The following is a 19,518-nucleotide window of genomic DNA, read 5'->3' on the forward strand; positions in this document are numbered from 1 at the left end:
TCCAGCTCTCATTTCAGATTCACCTCCAAACGCTCCTGCTGATGGAAACCATCCAGCCACATACATCCACATAATGATGATGAAGAAGAAGCATTGGATTTGAGGACAAATCCTTTTCAAGAGGGAGGGGATGATGGAAGAGGCCCAAGCCCAAGCCCAAATACAAGTTCAAGCTTCAGCTCAAGCCCAACAAATAGAAGATATGGGCCAACTAAGCATCATTGGATGTCTATTTTTGTAATTACTTTTGAGTATTTTTAGTAGAACATAAAGGGAGGTGTAGATATAGATATAAGAGGTGCAAATGTATAAAGCTAAGTCACACCTTCCATGTGACATAAAAAGAAGGTGTAGGTGTAGATTTAGGAGGTGGCAAAAAAAGATACCAAGTCACACTTCCCTTGTGACTAGAAATTGGCTCCAAATTCAAATGCTTCTCATTTGAATCTCCCTCCACTTTCTTTTGAATTTCCAGCCCTCTAAACACTATAAATAAGAGGGCTTGGCTCATGTATTTGTAAGATTGAATAGAGTATTGTTATGCTGCCCATTTAGTGCCATACATTATTCCTTGCCTAGCTTCTAGGTTTTGATCTTCATTTCACCACCTTCAAAGGGGCTGGCCGAACCTCCCCATTTCCACACTCTTCATGCACCTTCAAGGTCACCACACCTCCTAGGAGGACTTTGTCCATCTCCTACATTAAGCTTCCGCACCATCTTCACCAAACATCTAAGAAGAGCTCATAGGAAATGCCATCATTTGGTATCATGAGCTATGGTTCTTCAAAGATGAGTATCTCTTTGCAATTTTCTTTTTGACTTCTTCTTAAATCCGTGTTGTTCTTCATCTTCCATATTGTCTTGCTGTTTTTTAATTTTTGTTTTGATTTGGTGTGCTGTTTGGAAATTCCAATCGGTGCATCTTGTTCAATTGTTCTTGAGCAATCTTTGTGCAATTTTTGGTAGGATTCCATATAGTTTGTGTTGCTGTTTTATTTTAGGTATTTGAGTCCTTATTTCAATTTTATTTGGTTCATTTTGTGTTCATTTGAGTCTTTTAATTTATGAATCTATATGTGTTTTGTCTAAGTCATGTTCTTCCAAAAATGTCATCAAATCATAGTAGTACTTTGTTTGGCTTAATTGTTTCTTGTTTTTGGTATAAATGCTTGATCTGAATCTGCTATGTTTTTTATCCTTTGGTGCTTTTTATTTTTACCGTGAGTTCATATTTGTGTTTAGATCTACACAAATTCCATTTCACCATTTCCATTGTGTTTTTCTTTTAGTATATCTTGCTGTTTTTTTTCCAGATTTACAGAATCCCCTGTTTTGCATAACTCTGTGCTGGCTGTTTTGCTTAAGAAAATTATTTTCCCACATGAGAAAATTCTGAGCCTCTGGATTTTGCAAGATTGAGGTGTTATAGAAAAGACAAAAAAAAGAATCAGTTCAAAAAAACAAATAGAAAAAAATGATAAATATTATAAAAACAGTGTGCAATCCTGACGTTACAACTAGCGTAACTGAGCACTGATTTTAGAAAATTTATTCAAAAAAAAGGTGCATGTTTTTGGAGTGAAACCAACGCCATAATTTTTTTAAGATCTTAATCTGTTTGCATATAAATTTTCAGAAGCAAATATTAAAAGGCCAGCTCAGCATAAATCAGTGAAAATCACGCTCTCTGGACCACAACAATTATTTCAGTGGTGCTGTTTTTGATTTTTAAATCAAATCTAGTGCTATTCTATAAGTTCCATTTTGTGTGCATCCTTTCTTTGAGTACCTTTTTATTTGCTTGTCTAATTTCTTTGGAACTCATTCTAGTTGTCACATTTAATTCCATTTGTGTGGTACTGTTTTTCAAATTAATTTGTTTCTTGCTTTAATTCTTTGACCTCTAAGTTTGGTGTTGGATTAATTATCAATTGGTGCTTGTTGAGTGGAAATTGACTTGAGAGGAGTCTAGCTTTGCTTGACAGGTGCTGGATTGAAGATTTCAATTACCTAATTCCAAGAGGGACAAAGGCAAGGGCAGAAACAAACACTTCTTAAACACACCACATCCATTGGAAGGCCCAACAAAGAAGAGACAACAAAAGAAGTGCAAATAGAAAAATCTACAAAAGGGAGTTTAATCTAATTTTATTTGCAACTTAACTCTTGTTAATTACTTGTTTAATTACGCAATTAGATGGTGAGTGTGTCTTCAAGGGCTCCAAGTGTCCAAGAAGCCTCACCTAGGGCGACTAGTTTAGAACTATCTAGCTTAGTTTTGCTAATTGCTTTAATTGCATCTTTTTGTCTTTAATTGGCTACGCTTATTAATTGTTTTTGTCTTGTTTAAGCTTTGTTAATTTTTGCTTGGGTTGTTAGAAAGCTTGCATTGTTTCTTGCATTAAAAATTTGATTTCTACATCCTTATTGTGTTTTAAGTGATTTACCTAAAGAAATATTTGTGTGAAGATATTGAGGGATAGTTTTTGGCTAAGGCAAAGACTTGGTATTTAAGTAGTCCATTGTGACTCACATCTCTTACCTGGAAAACTACCTTCATTAACTTTCCTCATCTTTCTTAAAGTAAAACATTTCTATACACAAAGCTTTAGTCATGTCTTCCCACTCCTCTAAATCTATTGGAAGTGATATGAAGTCCTTAAAATCTCTTTTAAAACAAATTTCCAAGGACGTTCAATTAATTTCAAATAGACAATTGGATAATGAGGCCAAAATTAACGAATTGGCTAAAGCAAAGGATGAGAAGTCTCACATTTCAAAACAATTACCTTCTCATGCATCTATCTCTAAAGATCATGATTCTCTTGGGGAGGGAAGCCTTAGAATGAATGATCAAGCACCCCCTAGAAGACATAGACGAGATAGAAGAGAACAAGAAAACCCAAGAGAGGATAGGGTAGACCAACCCCATTTCCATGGAAAAGAAAATATAGACGCTTGCCTAGATTGGGAAATGAGGGTAGAAAAATTGTTTGCTTCCCATAAAGTAAGAAAAGAAAGAAAGATACAAAAGAAAAGAGAGGAAGACGAAGGGAAAGCTAAAGAAAAAGAAATAGGAAAGCCAAGTGAGGGGTTGTGTGAATCTAAGAATGAGGAATATCTTATAACACCCCTTACAAGCATAGTCAAAATAGAAAAGCATGAACAAACCCTTGAGAAACAAAAGGTGTGGGAGAAGAGTGTTCCTTCCCACAAGGTCATTCAACAAGACAAAAGATTTAAAAATAACTTTGAAAATATGTGTCTTGTTGAACAACCTAGCCTTTCCTTTTGTAAAGGAACACTTGCAAGCATAATAAAAAAAGAAGAGTCTTTAAAAGAAGCTTGCATAGATAAAGATGAAGTGGATTATTTCTCATATGTCTTAGGATATCACCAAGTGAATGTCAAGTTATCTATAAGCATCTACAAAAACAATTTTTTTATGTGAAGTAGTGCCTAAAGAAACTTGTCATGTCTTATTGAGCCAACCATTGCAAAGTGTACAAATTCTCATAAACAATGGTTGTAACAACGAGACTACCTTTACACATAAGAGAAAAAGTCTTCATGAAGGAGAACTCATGGGTCAAACTAGAGTTGATAAAACTCTAGAGCTTTTAAAAGGAAAACTTTTGTCACCCAAGAGAAAAGAGGTTCAAAGACATTACCTTAGGTACAATTGTTGTTTTAAAACTACACCTAAGGCAATGTCTCAAGAGCTCTATACTCCTTCACCTTTTGCAAATGATCCTTGGGAAGACACAAGCCTAAATTTCATATTAGAGCTTCCTTGGACCACAAAAGGTATTGATTCCATTTTTGTGGATAAGCGCTTCTCTAAAGAAGTAATGAGACTTCATAGTTTACCTCTAAGCATAGTATTGAAAAGAGCTCAAAACTTTGAAAACCATTTTTTGAGGATACTTTTAGAAAAACTTGGAACTAAGTTGTACTCTTCAAATTCTTATCATCCTCAAAAGAATGGTCAAACTGAAATTAAAAACATAGCTCTTTCTACTATCCCTAGAGTAATCATGAAGTGCACACACAACTCTAGAGATGAGCATGCATACAATGGAGTAGTCCACAAGATTACTAATATTTCTACATTTGAAATTGTATGTGGACTTAATTCTCTTTCTCCTTTTAAGTTGTTACCATTTCCTAAAGGAACTATGCCTAAGGAAAAAGTAACTGTTATTCGAAATTTTACAAAACATAAGAGGATTAGAGGACACATACAACCATCAAAAGGGAAATATTGTGAAAAGTTGCCAAAAACAAAAGAAAAACAAAAATGGTAACTTCATACAATCAAGTTTTCTCCAATTGCTCACACTAACTCTTTTGCTTTGTTTCAAGATTCCCATAGATGGACATTTGATCCTGGAGGACGAGCCTAGTTTTCAAAATAAGAATAAGGCTGTTGTTCGAGATCAAACTTGTAGATCTGAGGACAGATCCTCTCAAGAAGGAGGGGATGATGGAAACCATCCAGCCACATACATCCACATAATGATGATGAAGAAGAAGCATTGGATTTGAGGACAAATCCTTTTCAAGAGGGAGGGGATGATGGAAGAGGGTCAAGCCCATGATAGAAAAAGCCCAAGCCCAAGCCCAAATACAAGTTCAAGCTTAAGCTCAAGCCCAACAAATAGAAGATATGGGCCAACTAAGCATCATTGGATGTCTATTTTTGTAATTACTTTTGAGTATTTTTAGTAGAACATAAAGGGAGGTGTAGATATAGATATAAGAGGTGCAAATGTATAAAGCTAAGTCACACCTTCCATGTGACATAAAAAGAAGGTGTAGGTGTAGATTTAGGAGGTGGCAAAAAAAGATACCAAGTCACACTTCCCTTGTGACTAGAAATTGGCTCCAAATTCAAATGCTTCTCATTTGAATCTCCCTCCACTTTCTTTTGAATTTCTAGCCCTCTAAACACTATAAATAAGAGGGCTTGGCTCATGTATTTGTAAGATTGAATAGAGTATTGTTATGCTGCCCATTTAGTGCCATACATTATTCCTTGCCTAGCTTCTAGGTTTTGATCTTCATTTCACAACCTTCATAGGGGCTGACCGAACCTCCCCATTTCCACACTCTTCATGCACCTTCAAGGTCACCACACCTCCTAGGAGGACCTTGTCCATCTCCTACATTAAGCTTCCGCACCATCTTCACCAAACATCCAAGAAGAGCTCATAGGAAATGCCATCACCTGCTTCCCCTAAAAAATTGTGCCTTCCTTTCTTCAAATGAAGGTCCAACTTTTCAGCTCTTCATATCTTTGTTTCCTGTCTTCTGTTGGCTCAATATTTCTTGGTGGGCTAGGTGACTCAACTCTAGCTCTTTTGGCTTTGTTAGACCGTGTTGGGTTAATAGTTGGTGAAGTTTTGGTACAACCCATCTTCCTGCACATATAAAAATAACATTTCTCAAAATCAAAGCATTTTATTTGATTGGCATTTCAACAAACACTTGATATGCAATGGATAAAATAAAATTGAATGAGTACTTTTTGTTTTGGTATTTTATCCATGGAAACCATACTTAACTTTGATTATCCTATTCCACAATCCTATTCAACATCAAGACATTGAAATTTCAAAAAGATTGAATCTTTAAAAAACATCGAAACTATAAAATGGAACCAGCAGAAACATGCATGTCTGGACTGTGAAATGGAACCAGCAGAAATCCCAACAGCCAGATTGAATGAAAATGATTAAGGAGAAGAGTAATTACTTACCTTGACCATTGGAATGTAGATGAAATGTTTGTTTGAGAATGGTTATGTAGATGGAAGCTTTGAGATTTTTTTTAGAACAGAGGGCGCTTCTGAAACTGTATTAGGGTGCAGGTTTTTTAAAATGCGATTTTTATAAAATGCTGCAGATTTTTTTTTTTTTTATAAAACCCACTAGCTTAGGCTAGATTTTCTTAGCTCAGGCTAAAATTTGGCAGAGAGCAACAAAGTTTTCTAGCTCAAGCTAGCTCGTTTTAGCTTAAGCTAAAATTTGGCAGAGAGCAACAAAGTTTTCTAGCTCAAGCTAGCTCTTTTTAGCTTAAGCTAAATTTTGACAGAAAGCAACAGAGTTTTCTAGCTCAAGCTAGCTCGTTTTAGCTTAAGCTAAATTTTGGCAGAGAGCAACAGAGTTTTCTAGCTCAAGCTAGCTCTTTTTAGCTCAGGCGAAAGTTGCAGAACAAAATTTTTTCTTCTTTTTCTGCATATCTAGCTTAGGCTCAAAGTTCTAACTTAAGCTAAAATTAGTCTGCAATGAAATTTTCTTGAAAATTTTCATTTTGTCTTTGCCAAAAGTTTCAAACCTTTCTAAGCTTTCTTCCATCCATTCATTTCACCAAACATTTCAAACCTACATGACCATTTCACATATCAAATTGGTTTTAAAAACATCAAATGTTAAAACATACTACTAAATCAAAACAAAACTAAAGACACATTTCAAAACAAAACACTGGGTTGCCTCCCAGCAAGCGCTCGTTTAACGTCATATAGCTTGACGCCTGATTTACTTAAGGATCATTGAAGTGGATCATAGTGGTGTGCCTTTCAACTTCACCACCAAAATAATGCTTCAATCTTTGTCCATTAACCACCCAACTTCTTTTTGAGACAGGATCTTCCAATTCCACTGCTCCATATGGTTTTACTTGTTTGACTTGGAATGGTCCTGACCATTTTGATTTGAGTTTTCCAGGGAAAAGCCTCAACCTGGAATTAAATAACAACACCAATTGACCTGGTTCAAAAGTTCTTTTCAAAAATTTTCTGTCATGATAAAATTTGACTCGATCTTTATAAAGTTTTGAAGATTGGTAAGCATTGAATCTCATTTCATCAAGTTCATGAAGTTGCACTTTTCTCTTCACTCCAGCAACTTTAGGATCAAAGTTTAGAAACTTGATTGCCCAGTATGCTTTGTGTTCCAGTTCTACCGGAAGATGACATGCTTTACCATAAATCAATTGGAATGGAGACAGAGATGTAGGTGTCTTAAATGCTGTTCTATAAGCTCACAGAGCTTCCTCAAGCTTGTTAGACCAATCCTTTCTAGAAAAAGATACTGTTTTTTCCAAAATCTTCTTAATTTCCCTGTTAGAAACCTCTGCCTGACCATTAGTTTGAGGATGGTAGGTTGTTGCTACTTTATGTCTAACTCCATAATGTTCTAAAACCTTTTGAAGTTGAGCATTACAAAAATGTGAACCTCCATCACTTATCAAAACTCTAGGAGTACCAAACCTGGTGAAAATATTTCTCTTGAGAATTTTGATTACAGTTTTGGCATCAGCTTTCTGAGTTGCAGCTGCTTCCACCCATCTAGAGACATACTCAACTGCTAGTAAGATACATTCATTTGAGAATGATGATGGCAGTGGTCCTATTAAATCAATTCCCCAACAATCAAATATTTCAATTTCTTGAATGTTCTGCAATGGCATTTCATGCCTTCTTGTAATAGCTTCAGTTCTTTGACAACTATCACACTTATGAACATGTTCATGTGCATCTTTGAACAGAGTTGGCCAATAAAATCCAGATTGTAACACTTTAGCTGCTGCCCTTTGTCCATTGAAATGACCTCCATATGGTGAATTGTGACAATGCCATAGAATATTTTTAGCTTCATTTCTTGTAACACATCGCCTTATCAAATTATTTGCACCAATTTTGAATAGATAAGGATCATCCCATACATAGTGATTAGCATCTTTGAAAAACTTTTTCTTTTGGTGTCATCCAAAATCTTCAGGAACTACCCCTGCAGCTTTAAAATTTGCCAAACCTGCAAACCATGGCCTTTCTTGAATTGCAAGGAGTTTTTCATCAGGAAACTCATCTATCACTTCTGATTCAAGTGCAGTTACTTCCTCATTTGCAAGTCTTGATAAGTGATCTGCCACATTGTTTTCACTGCCCTTTTTATCCTTTATTTCTAAATCAAATTCATGCAGCAGAAGAATCCATCTTATTAGTCTTGGCTTGGAATCTGATTTTGTCAACAAGTACCTAATTGCAGCATGGTCAGTAAAAACAATCACTTTAGAACCAATAAGGTAAGATCTAAATTTTTCAAGTGCATACACTATAGCAAGCAATTATTTTTCAGTAGTTGTATAATTATTTTGAGCATCATTTAAGACTTTACTTGCATAGTGTATCACATGAAAAATTTTCTCTTTTCTTTGCCCTAATAATGCTCCTACTGCATAATCACTAGCATCACACATCAGTTCAAAATGATAAAGCCAATTAGGTGAAGTGATTATGGGTCCAAAAATGAGTTTTTCTTTTAAATTCTTAAAAACAATTAAACAGTTTTCATCAAAATTAAATGGAGTATCCTTATTCAGTAAATTGCAGAGAGTGTTGAACCAAATGGTGTTCAATGTTTTGAAGAATCCAAATCCTTTGAAGGATGATGAAGCCTCTGTTTTGCTTGATGCTGTTGTGCTGGTTTTAGCTTTGTTCTGGGGTAGTACAATGTTGTAATCAACCCTTAGATTAAATCTCAAAGCAATTAACATCTCATTTTTATGAAAGCAAAATGTTTTTCAAACTAAGTTGAAACAACCGATTGTTTTGTCGAAACAACCGATTGTTTACACTTAGATGTTTTGAGAAAGTTTGAAAACTGTTTTTGAATGGTGTATTTTGTTAAGTAACAAAAAAACCGATTGATTCGAGGAAACAATCGATTGTTTGTTTTAAAACCATAACAGAAAAACTGTTTTCTTTGACTGAGCTTTAAATGCTTTAACTGAATACGCTCCAGTCATTAAATGCTTTGACCAATCAACTTTAAATGCAATTAAGAGTTTGTTAAGATTTGATAACAAACTATATTCTTAGATATATTCTGAAAAACTGTTTTAATGTTTTAAGAATCTTGAAACATAGTTTTTAATCTAAGAGTTTTTCAAAAAGTTCTGAGATTGCTAAGAGTTGAGAGATTGATCAAGGTGCTGAATAGGATTTTACTTGTATTGATTTCAAATATTCATCTGTAACAAGTGTAATCTTTGTAAACTGCTGAACAATTTGTTTGTGTGTGTTGCTGAGATTGGTTGTGTTTTCTTGAGGTGTTCAAGATCAGCAATCTTAGTGTTGACCAAGGAGAGTGTGTGTCTTGAGGTGTTCAAGGTCATTCTCTTGGTTGTGGTGTAAGTGATGAAGTGGTGATTGCTTAGTGGATATCCTCAGGGTTTCTGAGAAGATTGGATGTAGCTCTGGATTGGAGTGAACCAGTATAAACAACTGTGTACAATTTCTCTATCCCTATCTCTTTAATTCAGTTTTGTTATTTTTGGAACTGGTATAAACAACCGATTGTTTCGCTAAAACAACCGATTGTTTTTCCAGCTTTGTGCTTTTGCTGTTTGTTTTGGAAAAACTGAATTCCTAATCAAGGTTCTTTCAAAGTATTTTCATTCTAAGGTTAAAAGTCTGCGAAAATCTTTCTTAAACAATTCACCCCCATCTCGTTTAAGGCCATATATTCTAACAATTGGCATCAAGAGCTTGGTTCTTGAAAGTTATTCAAGTTGATCTAAATTTTTTTTTCTATGGCTGGAAAACAATCTTTTGAGGAGGGTGCTTCAATCTACAAACCACCTTTATTCTGTGGATAGAATTACAAATTTTGGGAAGCAAGAATGAAAATCTTTATTGAATCTATTGATCAAAGAATTTGGGACTCAATTGAGAATGGTCCTTACATTCCAAAATTAAAAAAGGAAAATGCTTTCTTTACAAAACCTTTGTCCAAATGGACAGATGATGAATGTAAGATGGCTCAGCTTGATAAGTCTGCTCAAAACATTATAGCATCCGCACTAGAAACTAATGAATATTTTCAGAATATCAAACTGCAAAACTGCTAAGGAAATGTGGGAGACACTCAAGGCTGCTCATGAACCAAAGGAAGCAATGACAAAGAGTCAAGCAAGAAGAAAGAAAAGGCAAAACAAGAAAAGCCTCAATCTTTGCTTAATGGCCAGAACGGAGGATGACTCATGTAGTGTAAGTTCATCAAACTCTTCAAACTCTGAAAATTATGGTCAATTGCTTCAAGCCTTTCAAGAAACTCATGAAGAAGCCAACCGATTGGCTCTCTTGAACAATCGATTGAAAGAAAAGAATAGCTGGCTTGAAAACATAGTAAAGGCACTGGAAGAGGATTTAGAAAATTCAAAAATGGATTTTGAAAACCTGGAAATCATTTACAAAAACTCCTCTTGCAAGTGTGATACTCTAGTTTGTGAAAATTGTGAAAATCTTGAAAAGAAGGTCCACTATCTTGTGAAAACAGTGGATAAGTTTTCTAAAGGCCAATCTAACTTTGAGAGTGTGCTAGCATCTCAAAATTGTGTTTTTGGAAAATCTGGATTGGGTTTTAATCCACAAAACAAGCAAGATAGATTTTCAAAATCTTTTTCGAAAATGCCCGAAAAACAATCGATTGGACCATCGAAACAATCGACTGTTACATGCTTCTATTGCATGAAAAGAGGTCATTTTGTGCGATTCTGTAAAATCAGAAAACATGCTGTTCCTAAAGGGCTTATGAAGTGGATTCCCAAGAAAAACAAAGCTTGTATTGATGAGTATAAACCAGATGGACCCATATTCATAAGGGGACCAAACCTATGTACTTGAAAATCTTTTTTCTAGGATTTCTTGGAGGAAAGAAAACAACTTTGGTACTTGGACAGTGGATGCTCCAAGCATATGACAGGGGACAAATCAAAGTTCCTGAGAATATCCTTCAAGCAAAAGGGTCATGTCACCTATGGAGACAACAACAAAGGAAGAATCCTTGGGAGAGGATCCATAGGAGATGAAAGCATCTTGGTTATTCATGATGTGCTCTTTGTTGAAGGCCTAAAGCACAATCTTCTGAGTATTAGCCAACTTTGTGACAAGGGGTATCAAGTGATGTTCAAGACAAACACATGTGAAATCTGTCTACCCAACACCAAAGAGGTAATGTTTGTAGGTAAGAGAGTTAATAATGTGTATCTTCTTGATATCTCTTCACCATGTTCAATTGGATGTCTTCTATCCAAGCAAGATGAATCTTGGCTTTGGCATAGAAGAATTGCTCATATTCACATGAATCATTTGAACAAGCTAATATCAAATGATCTTGTGATTGGGCTGCCAAAACTCAAGTTTGAAAGGGATCACATTTGTGAAGCTTGCCAAAAAGGGAAACAAGTGAAGAGTTCTTTTAAAACCAAAAATCTTGTCTCTTCATTGAGACCTCTTGAACTCCTTCACATGGTTCTCTTTGGACCCTCTAGAACTATGAGTCTTGGTGGAAATTATTATGCTCTTGTTATTGTTGATGATTTCTCTAGGTACACTTGGACTTTGTTCTTGGAATCAAAGAGTGGTGCCTTTGCTGCATTCAAAAAGCTAGCAAGAAGGCTTCAAAACACAAAGAACAGCAACATAGGTTCCATAAGAAGTGACCATGGAGGAGAATTCCAAAATGAGAAGTTTGCAAAGTTCTGTGAGAAGTTGGGGATCCTACACAATTTCTCTGCTCCAAGAACACCACAGCAAAATGGAGTTGTAGAGAGGAAGAACAGATCTCTTGAAGAGCTTGCAAGGACAATGCTTAGTGAATCATCACTTCATAAGTATTTTTGGGCAGATGCAGTGAGCACCTCTTGTTATGTGATGAATAGGGTGCTTATAAGGCCCATCTTGAAGAAAACTCCATATGAGCTGTTCAATGGAAGGAAGCCCAACATCAGTCACCTCAAAGTCTTTGGCTGTAGCTGCTTTGTTCTCAACAATGGAAAGGAAAGCTTGGGAAAGTTTGATTAAAAAGCTGACCTTGGCATTTTCATTGGCTATTCTCTCACAAGCCATGCTTATAGAGTCTACAACAAAAGGTTGATGATTGTAGAAGAATCAGTTCATGTAGTCTTTGATGAGGTAGATCGCAGAACCAGTGAGAACCCAAAGATCAGTGCTGAGGAAGACGAACAGAGCATCAGTTTGGAGAAGCTAGACATCTGTGCAGAAAAACAACCGGTTGATTCACAGAAACAACCGATTGAAATTCTGCAACAGAGTGAGCTGCCCAAAGAGTGGAGGATTCCTAGAGATCTGTCAGTGGATAACATCATAGGGCAAATAAAGGAAGGTGTCTCCACACGTAGCTCTATCTAAAACTACTGCAGGCACACAACTTTTGTCTCTCAAATTGAACCAAAGTAAATTGAAGAAGCTCTCAAGGATGAGAAGTGGGTTGAAGCTATGCATGAAGAGCTAAACCAATTTAAAAGAAATGAGGTATGGTTTGTTGTCCCTAAAACTAATGAAATGAATGTTATTGGTTCAAAATGGGTTTTCAGGAACAAGCTAGATGAGGATGGAGTGATCACTAGAAACAAGGCAAGGCTAGTTTCCAAAGGCTAGAATCAAGAAGAGGGCATAGACTATGGTGAAACCTTTGCTGCTGTGGCTAGATTGGAGGCTGTGAGGCTGCTGCTCGCTTTTGCATGTATGAGTGGTTTTAAACTCTTCCAAATGGATGTAAAGAGTGCCTTATTGAATGGCTACATCAATGAGGTAGTGTTTGTAGATCAACCACCGGGTTTTGAAGATCACAAGTATCCCAATCACGTCTTCAAGTTGAAGAAAGCTTTGTATGGTCTGAAACAAGCACCAAGGCAGTGGTATGAGAGGCTTAGCAACTTTCTGCTATCACATGGTTATGAAAGAGGAATGGTAGACAAGACTCTCTTCATCAAGAAGTCAAATGCAGAAATAATTCTTGTGCAACTCTATGTTGATGACATCATTTTTGTTGCTACTCAAGATAGGTTGTGTGAAGAGTTTGTGGCTGCAATGAAAGGTGAGTTTGAAATGTCTATGATGGGAGAACTATCTTTCTTTCTTGGATTGCAGGTTAAACAATCAAAGGATGGGATCTTCCTAAGTCAATCAAAGTATTGCAAGGAAATTCTCAAAAAGTTTGAAATGGAGAATTGCAAAGAGGCAAGCACTCCAATGCCATCAAGCTGCTACATGGATGCAGATGCTGCTGGAAAGAGTATAGATCAAACAAAATACAGAGGTTTGATTGGTTCATTGCTTTATCTAACAGTAAGTAGACCGGACATCATGTTTGCGGTGTGTCTATGTGCAAGATATCAAGCAAATCCTAAAGAGTCACACTTCAAAGCTGCAAAAAGGATTCTGAAATATCTCAAAGGAACATCATATGTAGGTCTATGGTATCCTTCTCATTCTCCAACACACTTGATTGGTTATTCAGATTCTGACTTTGCAGGTTGCAAGCTAGATAGAAAGAGCACAAGTGGCACTTGTCATCTTCTTGGCTCAAGTCTAATCTCATGGCATAGCAAGAAGCAAGCATGTGTTGCTCTTTCTACTGCTGAAGCAGAATATATAGCTGCTGTTCGCTGCTGTGCACAAATCCTATGGTTCAAACAACAACTTGCAGATTTTGGTTTACAAATCAGCAAGGTTCCCTTGATGTGTGATAACACAAGTGCAATAAACCTTACCAAAAATCAAATTCAGCACTCAAGGACCAAACATATTGAAATAAGACATCATTTCATCAGAGATCATGTGCAAAATGGGAACTGTGAAGTGAAGTTTGTGGAAACCAAACTACAACTAGCTGACATCTTCACAAAGCCTTTGCCAAAAGAGAGGTTTTTCTTCTAGAGAAATGAGTTAGGTATTCTTGATCTTAATAGTCTCGCTTAAATCTATTTTTGATACATGTTAAAGTCTATTTGTGAAGACAAATAAGGGGAGAATTATTGGTTCTTGTATATCTATGTCTGTTTTGCATAAAATCTTTAAATCTTTGAATATAAAATTGCTTTCTGCTACTGCTAATAGAAACAACCGATTGTTTCGTGTAAACAACCGATTGTTTATCATGTTTAAAAAGTTGTAATCTAACTTGCTGCTGTAAGAAGCCTTGGATAGTATGAATGCTTTCTCTGCAGGAACTGCTTCAGATTTAATCAGTACAACACAAGCACCAGTGATTTATCTTCATCAAATAGGGGGAGATTGTTGAACCAAGTGGTGTTCAATGTTTTGAAGAATCCAAATCTTTTGAAGGATGATGAAGCCTCTGCTTTGCTTGATGCTGCTGTGCTGGTTTTAGCTTTGTTCTGGGGTAGTTCAATGTTGTAATAAACCCTTAGATTAAATCTCAAAGCAATTAGCATCTCATTTTTATCAAAGCAAAATTTTTTCAAACTAAGTTGAAACAACCGATTGTTTACACTTAGATGTTTTGAGAAAGTTTGAAAACTGTTTTTGAATGGTGTATTTTGTTAAGTAACAAAACAACCGATTGGTTCGAGGAAACAATCGATTGTTTGTTTTAAAACCATAACAGAAAAACTGTTTTCTTTGACTGAGCTTTAAATGCTTTAACTGAATACGCTCCAGTCATTAAATGCTTTGACCAATCAACTTTAAATGCAATTAAGAGTTTGTTAAGATTTGATAACAAACTATATTCTTAGATATATTCTGAAAAACTGTTTTAATGTTTTAAGAATCTTGAAACATAGTTTTTTAATCTAAGAGTTTTTCAAAGAGTTCTGAGATTGCTAAAGAGTTGAGAGATTGATCAAGGTGCTGAATAGGATTTTACTTGTATTGATTTCAAATATTCATTTGTAACAAGTGTAATCTTTGTAAACTGCTGAAAGATTTGTTTGTGTGTGTTGCTGAGATTGGTTGTGTGTTCTTGAGGTGTTCAAGATCATCAATCTTAGTGTTGGCCAAGGAGAGTGTGTGTCTTGAGGTGTTCAAGGTCATTCTCTTGGTTGTGGTGTAAGTGATGAAGTGGTGATTGCTTAGTGGATATCCTCAGGGTTTCTGAGAAGACTGGATGTAGCTCTGGATTGGAGTGAACCAGTATAAACAATTGTGTATAATTTCTCTATCCCTATCTCTTTAATTCAGTTTTGTTATTTTTGGAACTGGTATAAACAACCGATTGTTTCGCTAAAACAACCGATTGTTTTCCAGCTTTGTGCTTTTGCTGTTTGTTTTGGAAAAACTGAATTCCTAATCAAGGTTCTTTCAAAGTATTTTCATTCTAAGGTTAAAAGTCTGCGAAAATCTTTCTTAAACAATTCACCCCCCCCCCCCTCTCGTTTAAGGCCATATATTCTAACAGAGAGGTTTCTTTGAAAAATCCTTGATGAATCTCCTGTAAAAACTAGCATGACCCAGAAAACTTCTGATTCCTTTGATGTTGACTGGTGGAGGTAGCTTTTCAATAACTTCAACTTTGGCTCTATCTACCTCAATCCCTTTGCTAGAGATTTTGTGTCCTAAAACTATATCTTCTCTCACCATAAAGTGACATTTTTCCCAATTGAGAACAAGATTGGTCTCCACACACCGTTTTAGTACGGTATCTAAATTCTTCAAACAAGAACTAAAAGTAGCTCCATAAACAGAAAAATCATCCATGAAAACTTCAATTCCCTTTTCTAAGAGATCTGTAAAAATAGCAAACATGCATCTTTGAAAAGTTGTTGGAGCATTACACAATCCAAATGGCATCTTTCTATATGCAAAAATACCAAAAGGACAAGTGAAAGCAGTCTTTTCTTGATCTTCTGGATTTACAACAATTTGATTATAACCTGAATAACCATCCAAAAAGCAGTAATAAGCTTTGCCTGCCAATCTCTCCAGCATTTGATCCATGAAGGGTAATGGAAAATGATCTTTTCTTGTGGCTTGATTGAGTTTTCTATAATCAATACACATCCTCCAACCTGTGACTGTTCTTGTTGGAATTAACTCATTTTTGTCATTATGAATTACTGTCATGCCACCTTTCTTTGGAACTACTTGCACAGGACTGACCCAGGCACTATTTGATATAGGATAAACATCCCTGCTTCCAACAGCTTCTGAACTTCTTTCTTTACTACTTCCTTCATAGTAGGATTTAGGCGTCGTTGAGGTTGAGCTACAGGTTTGAAGTCTTGTTCCATGTGAATTTTGTGCATACAATAAGAAGGACTTATGCCTTTCAAATCAGATAGAGTCCATCCTATTGCTCCTTTATTTGACTTTAACACTTTCACTACTTCCTCTTCTTCTTCTGCTGTTAGAGAATTGCTGAGAATGACTGGTTTCTCCCCATTTTCTGCCAAAAAAACATATTTCAAATGAGTTGGTAGCTGTTTCAATTCTATCTTTTGAGGTTGAGAAATTTCTTCTTTGATTAGATCTTGCTTTTGACTAGCATCATAAAAAATCTCTTTAGCCTTATCTAACTCTTCAACACAGTCCTGTATTTCTTTTCTTTCCCCTTCATCTATGTCTTCAATACTATCCATGATAACTTTCATTAAAGGTTCAACTGTTAAACAATTTTTTTGAGTTTCAAAACAAATATCATCAATCACATCCACTCTGAAACACTCTTTTTGATCATTTGAATACTTCATTGCTTCAAAAATATTGAAGCTTACTTCTTCATCTTGAACACAAACCTTTAATTTTCCTTTGTCTACATCAATTATAACTTTGGCAGTTTTCATAAATGGTCTTCCCAATATCAAAGGTACTTCAACATCTTCTTCAATATCCATAACAACAAAATCTACTGGGAAGAGAAATTTATCCACCTTTACCAACAAATCTTCAACTATTCCATGTGGATATTTGATTGATCTATCAGCCAACTGCAAAGTCATTCTTGTTGGTCTCACTTCTACATCTCCAATTTTCTTCAGCATTGATAGAGGCATCAAACTAATACTAGCTCCAAGATCCAATAATTCCTTTCCAACAGTGAGATTTCCTATGGTAACTGGCAAAGTGAAACTCCCAAGATCTCTGGATTTCTGTGGTAATGATTTTTGAATTATAGCACTGCATCCAGCTTCCAATTCAACTATTTCCTGGTCATTGAACTTTCTTTTCTTTGTCAATAATTCCTTCATGAATTTAGCATATGTAGGCATCTGCTCTAAATCTTTAGTAAAAGGAATGTTAATTTGCAGTCTTTTGAGAATATCCATGAATCTTGCAAATTGTCTTTCTTTGTAGGAGCATGTGGATAAGGTACATCTTTTATAGGAACACTCCTCTCTTGTTTTTCACTTTTTTGATTTTTTTCTATTTTCTCTCCAATATCTACAACATCTTCCTTATTCCTTCCTTCTCCCCCCTTACACTCAATTTGTTCTTTTTCATTTTCTCTCTCACTTAAAACCTCTTCCTCAACAAATAAATTATCTCCAATTCCTTTTCCTATAACTTTCCCACTTCTAGTGGTGATAGACTTGCAATGCTCTTTGGGATTGGTTTGTGTATTTGCTGAAAATTGACTTCCTTGATTATCAGCTAACTGTTTAGCCAGCTGCCCCACCTGCGTTTCTAAATTTCTTATTGATGCTTCAGTATTTTTCTGATTAGATAGAGAGGCTTGCATGAGTTTCTCAAAAGTATCCTCCAATTTGGATGTTCTCTCATGAACGGAAGGATAATGTGGTTGCTGCTGATAAGGAGCTTGTTTGTTAGATGATCCAGCCTCTTGCTTCCACCCAAATCCTTGATTTGGATTATTCCTCCATCCTTGAGTCATGTTATTTGGAAAATTATATGCAAAGCCACCTTGCCTTCCTTGATTATTCATATACTGAACCTCTTCCTCTGATGGATTTTGGTAAGAGCATTGACCATTAAGATGTTCTCCCCCACAAAAATCATACTTCAAAGCTTGATTCTGAATTGAATGAGAATTTACTGCATGTAATTGTTGAGGCAATTTTCACATTTGCTTGGTTAATGCCTCAATTTCCCGAGTCAAAATCTTGTTTTGTGCTAAAATTGCATCTGAAGTACTAAGATCCAACACCCCTTTCTTTTGCACTGTATATCTATCATGTTGAGCTTGGTAATCTATTGAGGCTAAGGCATCAATGATTCTTGTAGCTTGTTCTGCATCAACACTCATCATTGTACCTCTTGCTGCAGCATCCAAGATCATTTTAGTATCAGGCCTCAAACCATTGTGGAATATGTTCAACTGAGCAATATCCTCAAAGCCATGATTAGGACATCTTCTTAACATCACTTTAAAGCGTTCCCAAGCTTCACAAAAAGGTTCTTCTGGCCCTTGCCTGAATGTGGAGATATCAGACTTAGCCTTGATATATCGAGAGAGAGGGAAAAATCTATGTAGGAATTTCTCTTCTACATCATTCCAGCTACTTAGACTCTGGTTTGGATGCGACTTTAACCATTCTTTTGCTTTGCCTGCAAGTGAGAAAGGAAATAGACACAAATAAACAGATTCAATATCATTTTCCTCGAAGCCCATGGTCCCAACCAACTCATAGAATGTGGATAGATGAGTATAAGGGTCCTCATGATCCATTCCAGTGAATTGATGAGTGCTGATTAAGCTAAGAAAAGCTGGCTTCATTTCTAATGATTTGGTGGCAGGAGGTATGGCTATGCTGGAGAAATGCCTCGGTCCTTGTTGCATAGCATAGTCTCCCAATGTCCTTCTAGGTGGATTTTGTCTATTTTCAGCCATTTGGAACTCTGTTTGATTGTGTGAGTTGAGAGTGTTGGAAGATTCTCCTTTTGTTTGTCCTTGCTTCTTCTTTTCTTCTCTCTTCTTGCTCTGATTTTCTCTAGCTATCTTCTCGATTTCTGGATCAAATTCCAATTAATCTTCAGGAACCTGTCCTCTCAATAACATGTATCTAAGACAACTCAAGCAAGGATTAGCACAGGATAAAAGAATAAAATATAAACAAGTGTATGTTCACAAAGAAAACAGAATATTCACAATACTCAGTGAGTTATACTTCAGAAATTCTTAAAAGAAATTGTTCCCCGGCAACGGCACCAAAAACTTGTTGATATTTGTACCGCCCTGGTGGTCGGGTGCGATGACGTGGCATCCTGCTACAGTATAGGCGTGTTGACAAGGCGCCAGGTTGACAGTTGGGAAGGAAGTCGGGAGGCACGTGTAGTCGCCGATAGTTAAGTTGGCGTGTTCCGATCTCCAGCTTACCAGAATAGGCGATCGCCAGGTTGGGGATGAAGTCGCCAGATGCAGACTCAGGCGACCAGGCAGTCGGAGATCGCCAGAACAAGCACATCGCCGAAGATGAAGGAGAAGCAGATTATGAAGGCGGCCGGCGAGACCACAGGGAAGGTGTATGAAGGCCCTACCTCGCCAGTTTCAGTAGAGATCGCACTCCTGAGTTAGCTATGCACTGGGCAGTACCATGCATAGGTAACTTAGCCAAAATGAGAGTAGAAGCAGCGCCAAGTCAGAGAGCCCCAGATGATGGCACGTGTACAGTTGGATACGAGCCACGTGTCCAAGTCTGTAACTGCCAGGAGAGAGAAAACCACCAGGTATATAAGAGTTCCTAACAGATTTTCTAAAGGTATGCACGTTCAGTTCATACACT

General features: G+C 36.4%; 2 pseudogenes; one reads left to right on the forward strand and one right to left on the reverse strand.

The window, feature by feature from the left end:
• Nucleotides 1-6,549: 6,549 nt before the first annotated feature.
• On the reverse strand, nucleotides 6,550-18,794 carry LOC150027471 (uncharacterized; annotated as a pseudogene).
• On the forward strand, nucleotides 18,130-18,235 carry LOC137836272 (small nucleolar RNA R71; annotated as a pseudogene).
• Nucleotides 18,795-19,518: the final 724 nt, after the last annotated feature.

The sequence above is a fragment of the Phaseolus vulgaris genome, chromosome 5 (genome assembly GCF_051622355.1).
Source record: "Phaseolus vulgaris cultivar YP4 chromosome 5, ASM5162235v1, whole genome shotgun sequence".
In the NCBI taxonomy this organism is placed as follows: Eukaryota; Viridiplantae; Streptophyta; class Magnoliopsida; order Fabales; family Fabaceae; genus Phaseolus; species Phaseolus vulgaris.